This window comes from Elephas maximus, chromosome 24, assembly GCF_024166365.1.
Source record: "Elephas maximus indicus isolate mEleMax1 chromosome 24, mEleMax1 primary haplotype, whole genome shotgun sequence".
Classification (NCBI taxonomy): domain Eukaryota; kingdom Metazoa; phylum Chordata; class Mammalia; order Proboscidea; family Elephantidae; genus Elephas; species Elephas maximus.
The window spans coordinates 1,818,533-1,835,638 of record NC_064842.1 but is presented as its reverse complement, the minus strand read 5'-3'; the positions used below and the strand labels follow the sequence as shown (position 1 = coordinate 1,835,638).

The 17,106-nt window shown below is 39.9% G+C and overlaps 1 protein-coding gene across 7 annotated transcripts in view; it reads right to left on the bottom strand.

Moving 5' to 3' along the window:
- The window catches only part of RPS6KC1 (ribosomal protein S6 kinase C1), a 197,226-nt gene that overhangs the window by 43,921 nt on the left and 136,199 nt on the right, over nucleotides 1-17,106 (bottom strand). The window contains exon 1 of one of the 7 annotated variants that reach the window (XM_049868353.1): nucleotides 7,647-7,734. The exons of the other annotated variants lie outside the window; for them this stretch is intronic. The gene's annotated coding sequence lies outside the window, so the exon portion shown is untranslated. Of the gene's footprint in view, nucleotides 1-7,646; nucleotides 7,735-17,106 lie in introns of those variants that run through there. 7 annotated transcript variants of the gene reach the window in all.

Here is a 17,106-nt window from a genome sequence, read left to right as displayed (position 1 = left end):
TAGACCTAGTCTCCCCGGAGGAGTCTCTGGGTGGCGCACACTGCCAGGCATTCAGCTACTAATAGAAAGGCTGGCAGTTCAAACCCACCGAGAGGTGCCTCAGAAGAAAGGCTTGGCGATCTGCTTTCTAAAGGTCACAGTCATGAAAACCCTACGGAACACAGTTCTACTCTGAAACGCATGGGAGCACCATGAGTCAGGATCGACTTGACAGCAACCAGTTTGTTTGGTTTTTTTGTTTATTTATTCTCCCCATAATTGTCCTCTGACCTGTACTTACCACAAATCTTGAACCTGCATGGCATGGAAACATATTTGTAAAACTTGAATCTTGAAAGTTAAATTAATATATCATGAGTCCAAAAGGAGACACCATGGCCGTCTCTCTGCTAATGAGGGCTCAGTGAACAAACATCTGTTGAGTCCATGAAGACACTTACTGTTCCTTTAGTCTCATTTGCTTTTATATCAAGTTGTGACTCCTTTAATCCACTCATCAGAATACCGATCCCCTTTGGAAACACATCTACATAAGACAAAAAACATTTCACTGGGTGAAAGGTATGGAAACTGAAAATTATAGAAAAGAAATTCTTTCTCCTACCAAAAGCACAGATGTCACTTTGAGGACTAAGGTGTGCCTTACCCAAGCCATGGTATTTTCAATCGCCCCATATGCATGTGAAAGCTAGACAATGAATAAGGAAGACAAAAGTAGATACCTTTGAGTTATCAACTGTTGGCAAAGAATACTGAATAGACCATGAACTGCCAGAAGAACGAACAAGTCTGTCTTGGAAGACGTACAGCCAGAATGCTCCTTAGAAGCAAGGATGATGAGACTTTTGTTTCAAAGACTTTGGACACATTATCAACAGGGACCAAACCCTGGAGAAGGACACCATGCTTGGGTCAGCGAAAAAGAGGAAGACCCTCAACAAGATAGACTGACACACTGGCTGCAACAGTGGGCCCAAGCATAACAACAATTGTGAGGATGGCACAGGACCAGGTAGTGTTACGTTCCGTTATACACAAGGTCGCTATGAATTGGAACCGACTCCACAGCACCTAACAACAACCAGAAGCCTCTTAATTGACTAAACAGAAAATACCTGCGTAAATCAGGAGCCATAGCTCTTTGCTGGTCTCACTTAGCCATGAAGCATGAAGCAGATTAGATAAAAAGGCCAAATTAAGATCGATAAACATGGCTGGGAACTACTGCTCTGTTTACATTTACTTTCTTCTTCTAACAAGTTTGTTTGCAACTAGACAATGTTCACACTGAGGCAATAAACACAAGAACATATGCGATTTTTTTAAAATGTGCCCTTTGACTGTCAATTTCTCCCAAACAGGTGTTGGCTAAATGATTATAAATTGGCCTCTGGATACACCTCTTCATCTGAGCCATACAGCGCTGGTGATAATAGAATTAGACCTAAAAACATCAGGCTGCTGAATGCTTCCCATCTGTTTGGCAATAATGTTTAGTTAACAATAGTCTTTAAAAGAAGCACCTTCAACTTCAGTTCTTAAAGTTATTTATAGAGCCATTCTTAACACACCAGCACTCCTGCTAACAAGAGCTTTAGCCACTTGGAAATTATTAGCCATACGGCTGTATACAAAGAGAAACGACTGCCTTTAACATCTGTATCTTTCCAAATTTACACGCTTCAACCTCATTTACAGTCATTTCTTAATGAACAGTGTGCTATGGAGCTGTGTTAATATTACAGTCGCATAAAGATCATAAGGAGCCAAACATTTTTTTAATGCCAACAGTCGGCCAATCTGCAATGAAGCTGTCAGCATAAAGGACAAAATAATAGCTTCTTTAACCCTCAAACAGAATTTGTTCATTTGTAGACTAGAACACATCAATTTAAAAACTGCTCATGGGTTTGCTCACCTTTATAAAGACAAAAATCTAATTTGGTACTAATTTGACACAATTGTCTTTCCAATAAAAGGCTTCTAAAACCATCTTTTATTTCAGGATAAAACAAGTCCTGTAACTAAAACGGTCGTGAAATAATTATCTTGGACAGCACACCTACACAAAGAACACCATTAATGTATTTCTCCCTTTCATTTTTCACACTGACTTATCAGTACTATATTAGCATATGGTGTTAACAGAAGAGATTACTCGTCTTCGCCCTACAGTAATACACAGAATGACTGCTTCTAACTGGAAAAAGAAGCAGACAACTTAGCCCTTCAGGAAAGCTAGTTTCATCTGTTCTCCAGTTCCACCAACACAAGGGCTTTGACCACTCTTCTTCCACAGCAAGAGTAGGAAAAGCTCCAATGCATTAAAGGTCTGGTCTTTTTGTTAACTAGAATAAGAAAGACCCAGCAACAACAACAATATTTAACTAAGGATCCTCGGTGGCTCAGTAGTTAAGTGCTCGGCTGTTAATCAAAAGGTCAGCGGTTTGAACCCACTAGCTGCTCTGCAGGAGAAAAGACCTGGTGATCTGCTCCCATAAAGATTTCAGGGTAGGAAACTCTATGGGGCACTTCTACTCTGTCCTATGGGGTCACTATGAGTCAGAATCAACTCAGTGGCAAGGGGTTTGGTTTGTTTGGTTAATATTCAACTAAGCACCACCATTCCAAAGACAGGGAAGAAAAAATACATCAAAAGCATCAAATGATGATTTTTTTTTTTCAAGTATATAAAGAAGGATAAATTTGAGAAGAGAAGAGAGATGCTGCGACAAAGACACTATGATTGTGGTGAGGAAGTGTGGAAAGTTCCCTTCACTGAGGACCAAGTGTCACCACGTTCTCAAATTTTTTTAGACACTTCATTTAAATGTTGACATTAGAAGTCTGTAAGTCTGTGAAACTAACTTCAACTCCAATCCTTTATAAAGAAAAAACTGGGTAAGTTCAGGGAATATGTCTTTACTTTGGTGCTAGTTACTTCACAGGGATCTAGAACAATTAATAAAAGTTAAAAGAATGTTTAAGGAAATCCTACCGGGATAGTTATATCTGACAAACACAGTCTTTCCCTAATCGTATTTGCTGGATGTAATCTGAATGAGACTTCAGGTGCACAAATTATACTACGGAGAATTCACACATAACTAAGCATATCAGAGAAGAATGGGATCAACACAATAAAGAAGACAGGGAAAACAGACAAGTCCTATTTGCAAGTAAGTCAGTTTTTATTCAACACAGTTTCAGAAAAAGATTACACTTGCTGTATTCCCTTTTAAATAGCCTACGCTTCAGGGATAAAACCCTTCTTGGCAACATTACAGGAGCCGGTAATGTTACCCTTTTGTAGAAATAAAATAGTTTTGAACAACCAACTTAGAGCCCTAAACTTTTTGCTTCCCTCCCCTAAGACCATATGATGATAATCAGATGTTATTTACATTAACTGCTAAAAATCCATTTCTCATTTTGTATTCTTACAATATTCAAAATGTGTCTCTACTGTTAATTGCTAATTTCACATCTTCTTTCTCACAAGGTGTCTCTGACAAAAATCCAACTAACAGAAAACAAGGAGGAACACCAGGTGACCGTTAATATCAACCGCCCTTCTTACTGGGGACTCTCTCTTTCTTTGGCATCAGGAGGCTAGTAACGCCCCACGACCATTGCCCAGCAACTCCAAAAGCAAAAAGATGTCTTCATCTACTCCTCTCAAGGATCTGTCTTCAGCAGAAAAGAGAGTAAAACGCACCGAGCTTATAGCTTTGCATCTATCAGAAGCCGCCGCATCAAGAGCACGGTGTGTCGAGGCACTTCTCTCAGGCTAGGCCATGAGACCAACCTGTTGGTGGTAGTCAAATGCTCACAAAGGTGTTTCACTGATGAGGCTAACGTACGGAGAGTAAAGCTGACACGGATACTTACAGCTCTAGTGTGTAAAGGATATTTTTGTCTGCTACTCTCAAGGATCTATCTTCAGTACAGAAAAGTGTAAAGGTTACCCCTATGATCTAGGAGGGACAAAAAAATTCTCTGGAGCCTTATCAGTACTTTATTTGTACCAGGAGAATTTCCAACACATCACATTATCATGAACTGAATGAACAAGCAATCCAAAAAGGGTATTGCTTTCTGGACTGATGGCAAAGTCAAAGAATCGCCAACCAACTCAGAGCAAAGTGAAACCTCTCTCTGAGGCTTAAAAGACAGAAAACAACAGATCAGCTCTGCTAAGATGTAGGCAGGTAGGACTCAAAATCCACATTTCTTTTCAGTTAAAATCCATAATTCAAAGTTTATCTGAAATGTTTACCCGAGCATCTGCAGCTCTTCAAAACAGCCCCCGTTTCGGTTACCCAAGTATCTTATCTGTCTTTATTCCATGCAATTAGGGCAGGGACAAGGGGAGAAAACCAGATTAGAAAGAGCAACTAGCATATGAAACTAAAGCGGTAAATAATTACTTTATAAAAAAATAACTGACTTTAGATTTCTTTAAATGCCCAGACATTTGCAAAGGTTTTAGTATGCAAATATTTTAATTAAAAGATATTTCAGCGGTGAAAGCTCTTTCATATGCAGTTCTGATTCTCCATCAAACGAGAACTTCCCGAGGTAACACCAGCATAGCTGGTGGCAGCCTGAAGGTTCACCATCTGCTGCTGCCCGAAGTCACTGCGGCCACCTTCAGAACCCACGCATCAAAGCCTCCAGACGAGAGGCTGAGGGAACACTGCCTACGTGGCACGAGGGGGACCAGGGGCCCAGAGGCGGGCAGCAGACAAGCTACCAGAAAACACGGGGCATCGCAAACCACTGGTCACCACGGACGCACTCAAGGTCACGGGGGCTCCAGCAGCTGAATAAAGACAGAGAAACACTAACTCTTGTGGAATTTCCTTAAGTAAGTCACGATGTGCTGATTTTTCTTCAAAAGGAAAAAAAAAAAGAAGAGGTCTAGTCAAACTTAAAATCATCTATAATTTTATTCAAAATAAGCGTATGGTAAGTAAAATGAAATATAATAATTGAAGGTGTTTTAATCAATAATATCAATAATAATAAAGGTATGTATGCTTCATGCTGTTGTAAAAATAAGGCACTTTGCTTTGGATCCCATACCTACAATCTAAACATTACACAAGGAAAATGTACTTTGAGACAAGGTGTCACAAAAACCACAAAATTCCAATTAAAAGCCCTGATTTCTGCCTACTCAAAAATGTCATTTATTTAAAGTAATGATTACATTCCCCACAATACCACATATTCAAACAAAATACTATGGAGTCTATTAAAAAACAGAATCTTAAGAACCTGGCTCTATTCAGTTATATATTCTCATATTGGCATAGATTCATCTTAAAAAGGAACTTACTACTATGAAATTTTTCTTGTGCTTCATCTTTGCTTTCTGCCTTTTTTTTTTTTTTTTTTTTTAGTATTTTAAATGTCATTAAAAGTAAACCAATATAGAAAATATTTTTTGGAAAATAATACAAAAAGTACCTTTTAATTCTTGGTTTTAAAATATCAACAGATAACACTGTTTGCATTAATTCTCATCTTAATCTAGATTTTTTTAATTCCTCAAAGCTTCCACAGAGCATTAGTGTTATTTAAAACAAGGGCATTATTATTCCCATCCCATAAGAGGCGTCATACTAAAGCCCATTTCTCCCGCCCTCCACTTAAGCTAAGTCAGCACACCCGTAACCTGCTGACTGCGACACGCTCTGGTTTCTATCGCCTAATGAAATTCTGTATTGTGTCTGCTTGCCCCACGCAAACTCAATTCACGTTTTGTACCTTATAACAATCACGATGATTTTTTTAAGGATCACAGTTCTTCATCATGATCACAGCTAAAAACAGAGCAAACGCTACCAGAAAAACTTTATCTTTCAAGATATGTTACGAATCATAACACCAGAAAAAGAAATACGAGTATTTTGGTGATGCTGAAATAGACCTACTCATAGCGACCTTATAGGACAGAGTAGAACTGCCCCCCAGAGCTCCCACGGAGCAGCTGGCGGATCTGAACTGCCGACCTTATAGGACAGAGTAGAACTGCCCCCCAGAGCTCCCACGGAGCAGCTGGTGGATCTGAACTGCCGACCTTATAGGACAGAGTAGAACTGCCCCCAGAGCTCCCACGGAGCAGCTGGTGGATCTGAACTGCCGACCTTCTGGTTAGCGCCATAGCACTTAACCCTGCACCACCAGGGCCACTGAGTCAGAACCGACTCCACGGCAGTGGGTTTGGTGTTTTGTTTATTTGTTTGTTTGTCTGTTTGTTTTAACAGACTTGCAAATACAAGTAATTTACTCAAAATTCAAAGGCAGTCCAAGAGGCGCTGAAATATGGTTGGCAAAGTTTGTTTTTCTCTGACAGAGTAATACCAGGTAAAGAAAAGATGAAAAGAACTTAAAAAAGAAAAAAAAAATTCTTCTCCACTTACCATTTAAAAGTCACTGGATCAAATCCCTGGATTATATGCATCTTTTTTTTTTTTTTTTTTTTAAGCAAAGAGCCCTAGAGCACTGCAAAACACATGCTATTCTCCAGAAAATAATCCAGGTTGTAATTATTTCAACCACAAACATGAATTTTAAAATCTCTTATATTCACATCAGCCAAATGTCAATGAGTGAGCTGTTCCTCAGTGAGGTTTCCTAGGAGGATGTGGGGTTAATGATTTAGGGAACAATAAACCTATCACAGAAACATCTTTTATATGTATGAAAAAAGAGTTTTACTTTACATAATTTTTCAAATCCTAGACCTATACATTTATTGCTTCATAAAACCTGTTTCCAAAGGACATGGTGTGTCTTTGTAAGGAAACTGGATATAAATATAGCAGAAGGCAGAATATAAAAGAGAAATTGGGTTTAAAACAGAATTGCTAAAGAGCGAGGAAAAACAACCACTCTTCTCCCATCCAAATGCTCTAAAAGCTAGCTCTCTACACCTGTCATTCTCATTTTGATTGTCTGTTTTCTGTTTTTGTGAAGCAACTTGCCCAAGGTCACAAAGAGATTATGCTAAAGAGAGGTTAAAACTCTGAAGTTCTAGGTTTATGGGCCCAAGTTCAGTCCATGCCATTCAATTCCACAATGAATCCATTTATTCTATTTCTCTGGCTTAAATTTTGAAGTTCATTTGGGATAATGACTTGACACTGCTAAATTTAGATGAAAATAAATTCAATTAAAAGTGCAGTCTATTGTATTTACCTTCAGATCCGTATTTGCACTTGCCAGAAAGCCCTAATACTCTGAAGTTGGTGTGAACTATTCCACGTTTAGTATTCCACCCTGGTTTGGTATTTTCATTCTGCTGCCTAGGTGTGCTCTGTAGTGTCCTCAAATTGGTTTACAGGTCTTGGAAAGTATGAAATAAGCCCCTAAATACAGCACCTATGTCCAGATAGTTCTCTTTTATATGTCGATCAGAATGGATGCAACAAGCAGTCGGTTAATAAACGCCATCAGTTAATAAACGCCGTCACAGTAATGGACTTAGAGGCTACATCCTCTAGTCAATCAATACACATCCAAGCCACTGAAACCAAAGGCAGCCCAACTCCTATTCAGAAGAAAACACCTCCAGGGCAAGGCAGCTTTAAGTGCTTTTATTTTCAAATGTTTTTAATTAATAAGTCTCGACTTACACAGCAGATGGAGAACTTGTGGTATTGATTCTGTGGTTTTCATATGGCCTCGGAAATGCGTCAGGTATAAGAGCGTGATATGTTCATGTTCTGAAAAATTCCAAAGTATCTGAAAGTACATATGGAAACACAGAGACACAACACTTGCAAATCGACAATTTCATTGACTGCAACACAGCACCCTGCCAACAATCCACAGGTGCGCCCTGTGTGAGAGGACGAAAATGGGAGGAGAATCGTTTCCACAGTTGTGTGCTCGTCATACCCTTCTGCTTTGATCCTGCAGCTGTAGTGTATTTTGAAGTTCAGATTTGCACATATATTGTCTCTTTCTGTTCTCGTCAAAATTATTCAACAAGTATTTACTGAATTCTGCGTGGATGGCTTTGTATTCAGTTAGGCATTGACAGAGAAAATAAAGAATAAGATAGAGTACCTGCCCCCTAGGGAAGCAGCAGTCAAGAGACACATCGCATTGGGCAAATCCTCTGCACAAGACCTTGTTAAAGTGTTGGAAAGCAAAGATGTCACTCTGAGGACTAAGGTGTGCCTGAGCAAAGCCATGGTGTTTTCAATCGTCTCATATGCATGCGAAAGCTGGACAATGAATAAGGAAGACCGAAGAAGAACTGGCGCCTTTGAATTGTGGTGTTCCAGAAAAATATTGAATATACTGTGGATTGCCAAAAGAACAAACAAATCTGTCTTGGAAGAAGTACAACCAGAATGCTCCTTAGAATCAAGGATGGCACGACTTCATCTCATACACTTTGGACGTGTTGTCAGGAGGGACCAGTCCCTGGAGAAAGACATCATGTTTGGTACAGTAGAGGGTCAGCAAAAAAGAGGAAGACCCTCAATGAGATGGATTGACACAGTGGCTGCAACAATGGGCTTAAGCATAACAACGATTGTGAGGATGGTGCAGGACCAGGCAGTGATTCGTTCTGTGGTACCTAAGGTCACTATGAGTTGGAACCCACTCGACGGCACCTAACAACAACAGGGCAGGTTAGCAATATATTTGAGATAAAAATCATACAAGTGAAATAATAAACAACTGAATGCTAAACTTAATCCAAAGAAAGGAAAGGAGAGTATGAGAATTATGGAGGAGGTAAGCTTTCAGGCAAATCTTGAAGAATGGACTAAATACAGGTGGGCAATAAGGAAAAAAGAAGAGAATGGACTAAATACAGGTGGGCAATAAGGAAAAAAGAAGAGAATGGACTAAATACAGGTGGGCAATAAGGAAAAAAGAAGAGAATGGACTACATACAGGTGGGCAATAAGGAAAAAAGAAGAAATGGAAAGTCTAGAGAAAAAGCATGTTCTCTCATTCTCCTAGCCTCCCCCCCTCCCCCGCCCCAAAAAAGCCCACTGCCATCAAGTCAATTCTGACTCATGGCAACGCCACGAGTTACAGACTAGAATTGCTCCAAAGGGTTCTCAGAACCACCCTCCCATCCCCCGCCCCAGAAAAACCAAACCTGTTGCCTTTGAGTTGATTCCAGCTCATAGCAACTCTATAACCCAGAGCAGAACTGCCCTCTAGGGTTTCCTAGGCTGTAAATCTTTACAGAAGCAGACTGCCACATCTTTTGGTTAGCAGACCTTTAGGTCAGCAGCTGAGCACTTAACCACTGTGCCACCAGGGTCTTCAGTCCCTCTTCCCTCACCAAGACACCCTGCATTTCATGTATCCTGTTGCTTTAGCCTTGAACACTCTTCCACCAGCTAAAGCCTACTCATCTGATAGGTCTCTGAATGTCATTTCTTCCAAGATGACTCTCAGAGCCCCAGCTGGACAGCCCTCCTACATGCTCCCACAAAACGGTTTCCACGCTGTATTATAACGGCCAGTGTATTTATCTACACTTCCCATCAGGTGTGTTTTATTCACCACAACATCTCCACTGGCTAGTTCCACATTTGACACATAGCAGGAGCTCACTAAATACTTGGTGGGTGGGTGAGTGAGTGAGTGGTGAGTGAGTGAGCGAGAAAACAGACGTGGAAAAGGCATGCAGAGAAATGGTGAGGGAGCAGGTCAACTAGTATAAATGGTCCCTACCTCTCATGGACTAATGCGAGTGGAGAGGTGCCTCATTCATTCATTCTTTTAGTAGATATATGTTGAGTATCTGCTATTTGTGAGGCAGTGTGCTAAAGGCGAAAATACAAAATTAAGTAAGATACAGTCACTAAGCTGGTGTTTGACATCTACAGAGACTTATTCTCCAAAGATACATATCTTGAGGACAGAATTCAACTTAGACTATCTTTTCTATGTCGGGGAAACCCTGGTGGCATAGTGGTTAAGAACTACATCTGCTAACCCAAAGGTTGGCAGTTCATATCCACAAAGCACTCCTTGGAAACTCTATGGGGCAGTTCCACCCTGGCTTATAGGGTCACTATGAGTTGGAACTGACTCGAAAGCAATGGGTTTTCTTTCTATATCACAGATGTCCACAAATATTGTGTAAAAATATAAAGAAGGTTAATTTTTTTAAAAAGAGAAAGAGAAGTGCATTGTCATTTGAGGTGCCCGAAGACCTGTTGGAGGAGGCATAGAAACAACATCAAGAACTACGGTACAGTCTGAATGGATGCTGGGGCAGGCAAGGTCAGGGTATTAGAAGAACACAGAAGAACATATTCAAATCAACAGTAAAGGAAAGCAGTTCAGGAGAGGAAGAAATGGGATGAGGAAGAAAAGGCAAAGGCGGCACTGCAGCTGGCACCAAAAAACCAAAACCCAGTGTTGTCGAGTCGATCCTGACTCATAACGACACTACAGGACAGAGGAGAACTGCCCCGCAGAGTTTCCAAGGAGCCCTGGAGGATTCGAACTGCCGACCCTTTGGTTAGCAGCCGTAGCACTTAACCACTACGCCACCAGGGTTTCCCGAGCAGGCACAGCACGTGTGAAACGTGATGCCTTTGTTTACCCACAAGTTCAACGGGGCTGTAGCCAAGAAAGTGTGTTGTGGGGGTCTGACAGAAGAGGGTAAGAACCAGGTGGAGCATCAGCAGAGGAAGCAGGGGCTAGATCACTCTTTGTGGGCTTCGCTAACAAGTCTGAACTTTATCCTGAGAACTACAGGAAAGTATTAAAGGTATTAAGCAAAGGAGTTATTAGTTTTAGAAAAATTGCTTCCTAAAACATTTGTTTTATAAATAATTTCGGCAGCAGTGTGGAGGATGAACTGGAAGAAAATCAGAGTAGGGACAAATAAAAATACATTTTTAAAAGAGGGATAAAGAGAACGGTGTATAAACATCAAACTTACAAACCAACCATTCAAGCTGCCTGAATTTTAACTTAAAATACAGATGTAGGAATGATGATTTGGACATAACTGGCAGTACCCAGAGGATACTGCTTAAGAGATCAATGTCAACCTTAAGTAATTATTCTGCTTATAGTCCACCTACAGTACTTTTTGCTCTAATTTGTTTAAAAAAAAAAAAAAAATTACTAACAATTTGAAAAAGATTAACAAGGCAGGTTGACCCATGAAGCTAAGATAATGTGATAAATTCAAATCTCTTAAATATGGGTCACTCTCCCCTCTACAAGCCCCACTAAATAACAGTATAGAGAACTTAGAAGATATACAACTATAACTATGAAGAAAAGAAAGAAGATGAGAAAATTTGGCAAAATCTTAAAAGACAAAAGACAGGTGTTGAGTGTCAATAGGTGGAAAAGAACGACAAAAAGCAGATCAATTTCTGCCACAGAGCCCCAGAAATCAGAGTTACCAGTCATCTCCTGAGAACAGGTAGACTGGGAAACAGTCTACACAGTCTAGGTCGCTGCACAGCCAGCCAGGCAGCACCCTCTTCCTCTCTGGCAGAAGACCAGAGGTTCATTCTCTAAAGATATGGAGCCAGGTGGACACGATAAACAGAAAGTAGGACTGAGGCACGGTACTGAAAACAGGCATTGCATGAAAATTCACCCACCGAATAGTGAGGACCTCAGTCCTCCTTCAACCACTGGACTCCTACAATGCTACTGTCTTATACTAGCTCCCTAGGTAGGAGGCTGTAAGGTTCGTTTCTAAGCAACCAGGAGATAAGACATACAGATAATGCCACTTACTCGGTCTCCCAACAAAACATTTGGATTCTCATCCAAGTTGAAAAAGGTCACCAAATGCTCAGCTCAACAATTGGGGAAAAATAAAACTAACACCAAAGCGTATCATTACGAAATTTTAAAACACTAAGGACAGACAGAAGACCCTACAGGCTTCCAGAGAGAAAGCAGGAAGGGGAAAACAGGTCACATACAAACAATCGGGACATGGAATGGAAGCTCAATAGAATCACCAGAAACTAGATGGTACTAGGGAACGTCTTCAAAATTCTGAGAAATAATACATTTCTAACCTTGTATTCTATACCCAGCCAAACTAGTCCAAGTGAAAAAAGAGACATTTTCAGATATATGAAATCTCACCTCCAAGTACCGTCTGGAGAACATACTCTACGTAGCAAAACTAGGGACTAACCCAATGACGAGGACAGAAATTCAGCAGTAAGGGATGCAACACAGAAGACTGGTGAAGAGAATTCTCAAAACAGCAAGAAGGTAAAGTGTGAAGGGGAAAGCTGTGACCCAGGTCAAGAGAAAACACCAATCTAGACTTGAACAATGAAGAAATCCAAGAGAGATGGCTCTGAAAAAAGTGTGGATCTGATGGATTACCTGAGGCATTTGAGAGATGTTTTAAGGTTCAATCAGAGGGTTTGGGATAAATCAGTGGTAAGTACACAAAAAATTAAAACGAATAGGAAAAAATAATGAGGCAGTCTATTAACCTGAAGAAAAACCATAATGTTGTACAAGGAAGATCCAAGATAAAATTTAGAAACAACAAATATAAAAATGGCCAATTTCCTGCAAGATAAAATTTAGAAAAACTATAAAAACACCACGAATCAAAAAGACAATATAACTATCTTGAAACAACTAAAAGATAGTCACTGGAGAAGGGCAATATTTAGACGTAAAAGGCAATATTGGCTCAGGCGAGAGAGTTTCAACCACATGATATGAATAACTGGCTTTGAGACACGGAGTAGCAATGTCTTTGTTCGAGCTTCTCTATAGCCCCTTCCCGGCTACTTCAGAATATATGCACTTGCATACAACTCTCCTGCTAGGCCACATAGAAGAAAAATGTCTTATATAGCTTTATATTCCCAGGACCCAACTCAGTGCCTGCCACATGATAGCATTGAAAGACTTTTGTTAAATAAATAGAAGGGCCTGAAGCTGAACGGCCACTTGTCAATGGGGCAATGTAGGTGGACCACAAGATCTATAATGCACTGGATCAGATGACCTTTAAGTATTTTACATGAGATCATATAATCCAAGCCATGTTAGGTGAAATTAAATTAGTCCCTTTACTTCTAAATTACTCAGGCTGTCTACCGTAAAACTGTCGATACCAACCTAGCACTAAAAATATGTTAGAGAATTATATTTTAAATGCTAAAAGAACGGAAGTCCTCTAGAATAAGAATACCCTATAAATCCAATATATTAACATCAATATTATATATAAAGGGTTTTGAAAGTATAAAATGTACTGTGTTGTTGTCAGCTGCCAATTCATGGCGACCTCACACACAATGGAATGAAACTCTGCCTGGTCCTGTACCACCCATGGTTAGGTGTAGATCAGACCATGGTCATCCACGGGGTTTTCACTGGCTGATTTTCAGAAGTAGACCATCAGGCCTTTCTTTCTAGTCTGTCTTAGTCTGGAAGCTCTGCCAAAAACTGTTCAGTGTCATATCATAGCAACACGCAAGCCACCACTGACAGACAAGTACTGGCTACACGTAAGCTGCACTGGCCAGGAATCAAACCCGCAGGGACGGTGACAGTCCTACCACTGAACCACCAAATGCACTATATAGGCGCTTAGTTATAATTCAGATGTGTTTTTAACCATTTGTTGTTGTTAGGTGCCATCAAGTCGGTTCCAACTCATAGTGATCCTACAGGACAGACTAGAACTGCCCTGTTGGGTTTCCAGGGAGTAGCTGGTGGATTTGAACTGCCAACCTTTTGATTACCAGCCAAGCTCTTAACCACTGTGCCATTGGGGCTCCATTTAACCAACGGTAGAGCATAAGGTATCAAAGCATAAAGTATCATGAAACATAACTAAAAATCATACATGTGGTTTGTAGGTGTAGTTGGCCCTTATTTTCAAAAATAAGTATATTAGATATAGTTCTTTAAAGGTGACATTACTAATTATAAGCAAAGCCTATTCTGATTCTATATATAAGACCTAAAGTGAACTATATTCTCTTCAACAATATGCATAAATTAGTTTGTGGTTTTTGTTTTTATTAGCATTATTTGTGCAAGCTGGCACTAGCAGTAACTATTTCTCAGCCTCTTGGTTACTCCTGAAGCTTTGATTAAGAGAACCATCCCCACCCAGCCCCCACCACAGCATTTGGAACTGTTTCATGCACCTGCCCCACACCCACAGTAGTTGATGTTTCCTGAGGCTCTTAGAAGCATGACTTCTGTCTGGCCAACTCATCTCCTCAGTTAAGTGCCTCGTGATGGCTGTGCATTAATGAGTCAACAGTGTATAAAAACAGAAAGCACATTCTGACACCAACTTTCTGCCATCCTCAAACAGAAATGCAGAAACTTAATGGATTATGGACTAAGGTGAGGCATGCAAAACAATTCTACTGAGGGCATGAATCCAAAAAGGGGTATTGCTGGGGGCAGTGGGTGCAGAGGGGCCGCCCTTGCAGCCTGGCTGCTGGGAGCCAGGCTGCAAGGGCGGCCCCTCTGCACCCACTGCCCCCAGCAGGGTATCACCTTGATACGATTATTCATACCATAAGCAGCCTGGGACTGGTAAAACATTCACACTGCCCAAAGTCACAGGGCAGTATTAAAAATAAGGTGCGTCCATGTATCAAATGCCAATGAATTTTCAGGTAACTGGGCCCATTCAAGTCTATTATAAAAGGTAGCAATTAAATTAAAAATTGTTTAGTAGCAAATTAAGAAAAACTGTTTACAACACTTGCAGGTTTAGGCTGCCAAAAGGGACAGTTCCCAAGTATTGTGTAATTTATTCCACTATACTCTATGCTAAAATGAACGAATAAATCTGTCTTGGAAGAAGTACAACCAGAGTGCTTCTTGGAAGCAAGGATGGCAAGACTACATCTCACATACTTTGGACATGTTATCAGGAGGGACCAGTACCTGGAGAAGGACATCATGCTTGGTAAAGCGGAGGGTCAGCAAAAAAAAAAAGGAAGACCCTCAAGGAGATGGACTGACACAGTGGCTCAACAATGGGCTCAAGCACAGCAACGACTGCAAGGACAGTGGTACGATGCGTGCATATAGTTCTGTGTTACGTTATCACACGTGTATTCTTGTGACCACCAGCACAATCAAGATATAACACTATGTCATTTCAAGATTTTTATATAAATGGAATCACATTGCAAATGACCATTTGAGATTGACTTTTTTTTTCACTTTCACTTTCATCCTCTCAGTGGGGTCTTTCACATAGCAAAAGTTTTTAATCTTGATAAAGTCCAACTTACCAAGTTTTCTTTCTATGAATTATGCTTTTGGTGTCATGTCTAGGAACTTCACCAAAGCCTAGGTCATGAAGATTTTCTCCTATGCTTTCTTCTAAAAGTTATATAATTCATGTTATATGTTTAAATCCATGATGTACTTGAAGCTAATTTTTGTATGAGGTGTGAGGTTTAGGTGAAGATTCATTATTTTGTCAATAGATATTCAGTTGCTCCAATCATTTGTTGAAAAGACTTATGCTTTCCATATTGAATTGCTTTTTCATCTTTTTCAAAAATCAGTTGGACATACTTGTGTTGGTCCACTTCTGCATTCCCTGTTCTACACTACTGATGTGTATGTCTATCCCTCCACGGAATACTACACAGTCCTCATTACTGTAGCTCTATAGTAATTCTTTCTTTATGTTATTTCAATGTAATGAAAACAAAAATTCTCCCAACTGGACCAATTACCAACACCATGATAAATGGAGAAAAGATTGAAGTTGTCAAGGATTTCATTTTACTCGGATTCACAATCAACACCCATGGAATCAGCAGTCAAGAACTCAAAAGACAAGGGCAAATCTGCTGTGCAAGACCTCTTTAAAGTGTTGAAAAGCAAAGATGTCGCCTTGAAGACTAAGGTGCGCCTGACCCAACCCATGGCATTTTCAACTGCATCCTAAGCATGCAAAAGTTGGACAATAAATGAGGAATACAGAGGAACTGACTTCTTTGAATTGCGGTATTGGCAAAGAATACTGAATACACCATGGACTGCCAAAAGAATGAACAAATCCATCTTGGAAAAAGTACAACCAGAATGCTCCTTAGAAGCAAGGATGGCGAGACTACGACTTACATACTTTGAACATGTTATCAGGAGGGATCAGTCCCCGGAGAAGGACATCATGCTTGGTAAAGTACAGGGTCAGCAGAAAACAGGAAGACCCTCAACCAGTGGCTGCAACAATGGGCTGAAGCATAACAACGACTGTGAGCATGGCGCAGGAGCTGGCAGTGTTTCGTTCTGTAGTACGTAGGGTTGCTATGAGTCAAAACCAAATTTACAGCACCTAACAACAACAACATAATAATTCTCAAAATCAAGTACAGTGATTACACCCTTTTTAGTCTCCTTTTTCAAAACCGTTTTAGCTATTCAAGTTTCTATGCCTTTATATAGAAATTTTAGAATAAAATTTCTAGTCGGTATCTACAAAAAATCTTGCTGAGAGTTTGACAGGAATTGTGTTAAACCTTATACCAATTAGGGGAGAATTTACATCTTTATTATGTTGAGTTTTCTAATCTATGAACATGGTATGCCTCTCCATTTATTTATATCTTTGATTGCTTTCATCATTTTGCAGTTTACATTATACAAGTCCTGTCCACATTTTGTTAGATTTATACCTAAGTAACTCAATAGTTTTGGAGTGATTTTAAACTGTATAGTTTTTTTTTTGTTTTTGCTTTATTCCAGTTTCTATGTGTTTATTATTAAGATACAGAAATACGACAGATTTTTGTAGCTGATTTTGTATCTTGCAATCTTGAACTCACTTTTAGGAGTTTTATGGTAGATTCAGTGAGATTTTCTACGTAAACTATCAGGTTACCTTCAAATAGGGACAGTCGCATTTCTTCATTTCCAATCTGCATGCCTTTAGCTTCCTCCTCTTGCCTTACAGCACTGTCTAGAACACCAGTGCTATACTGAACAGCAGTACTGCAAAGTCAGCCTTATTTCCTATCTTAGGGGAAAGCATTCATTCATTCACCATTAAGTATAATGTTAGCTGTAACTTCTTTGTAGATGTGTCAACATGGTGGATTAAAATAAAAATAA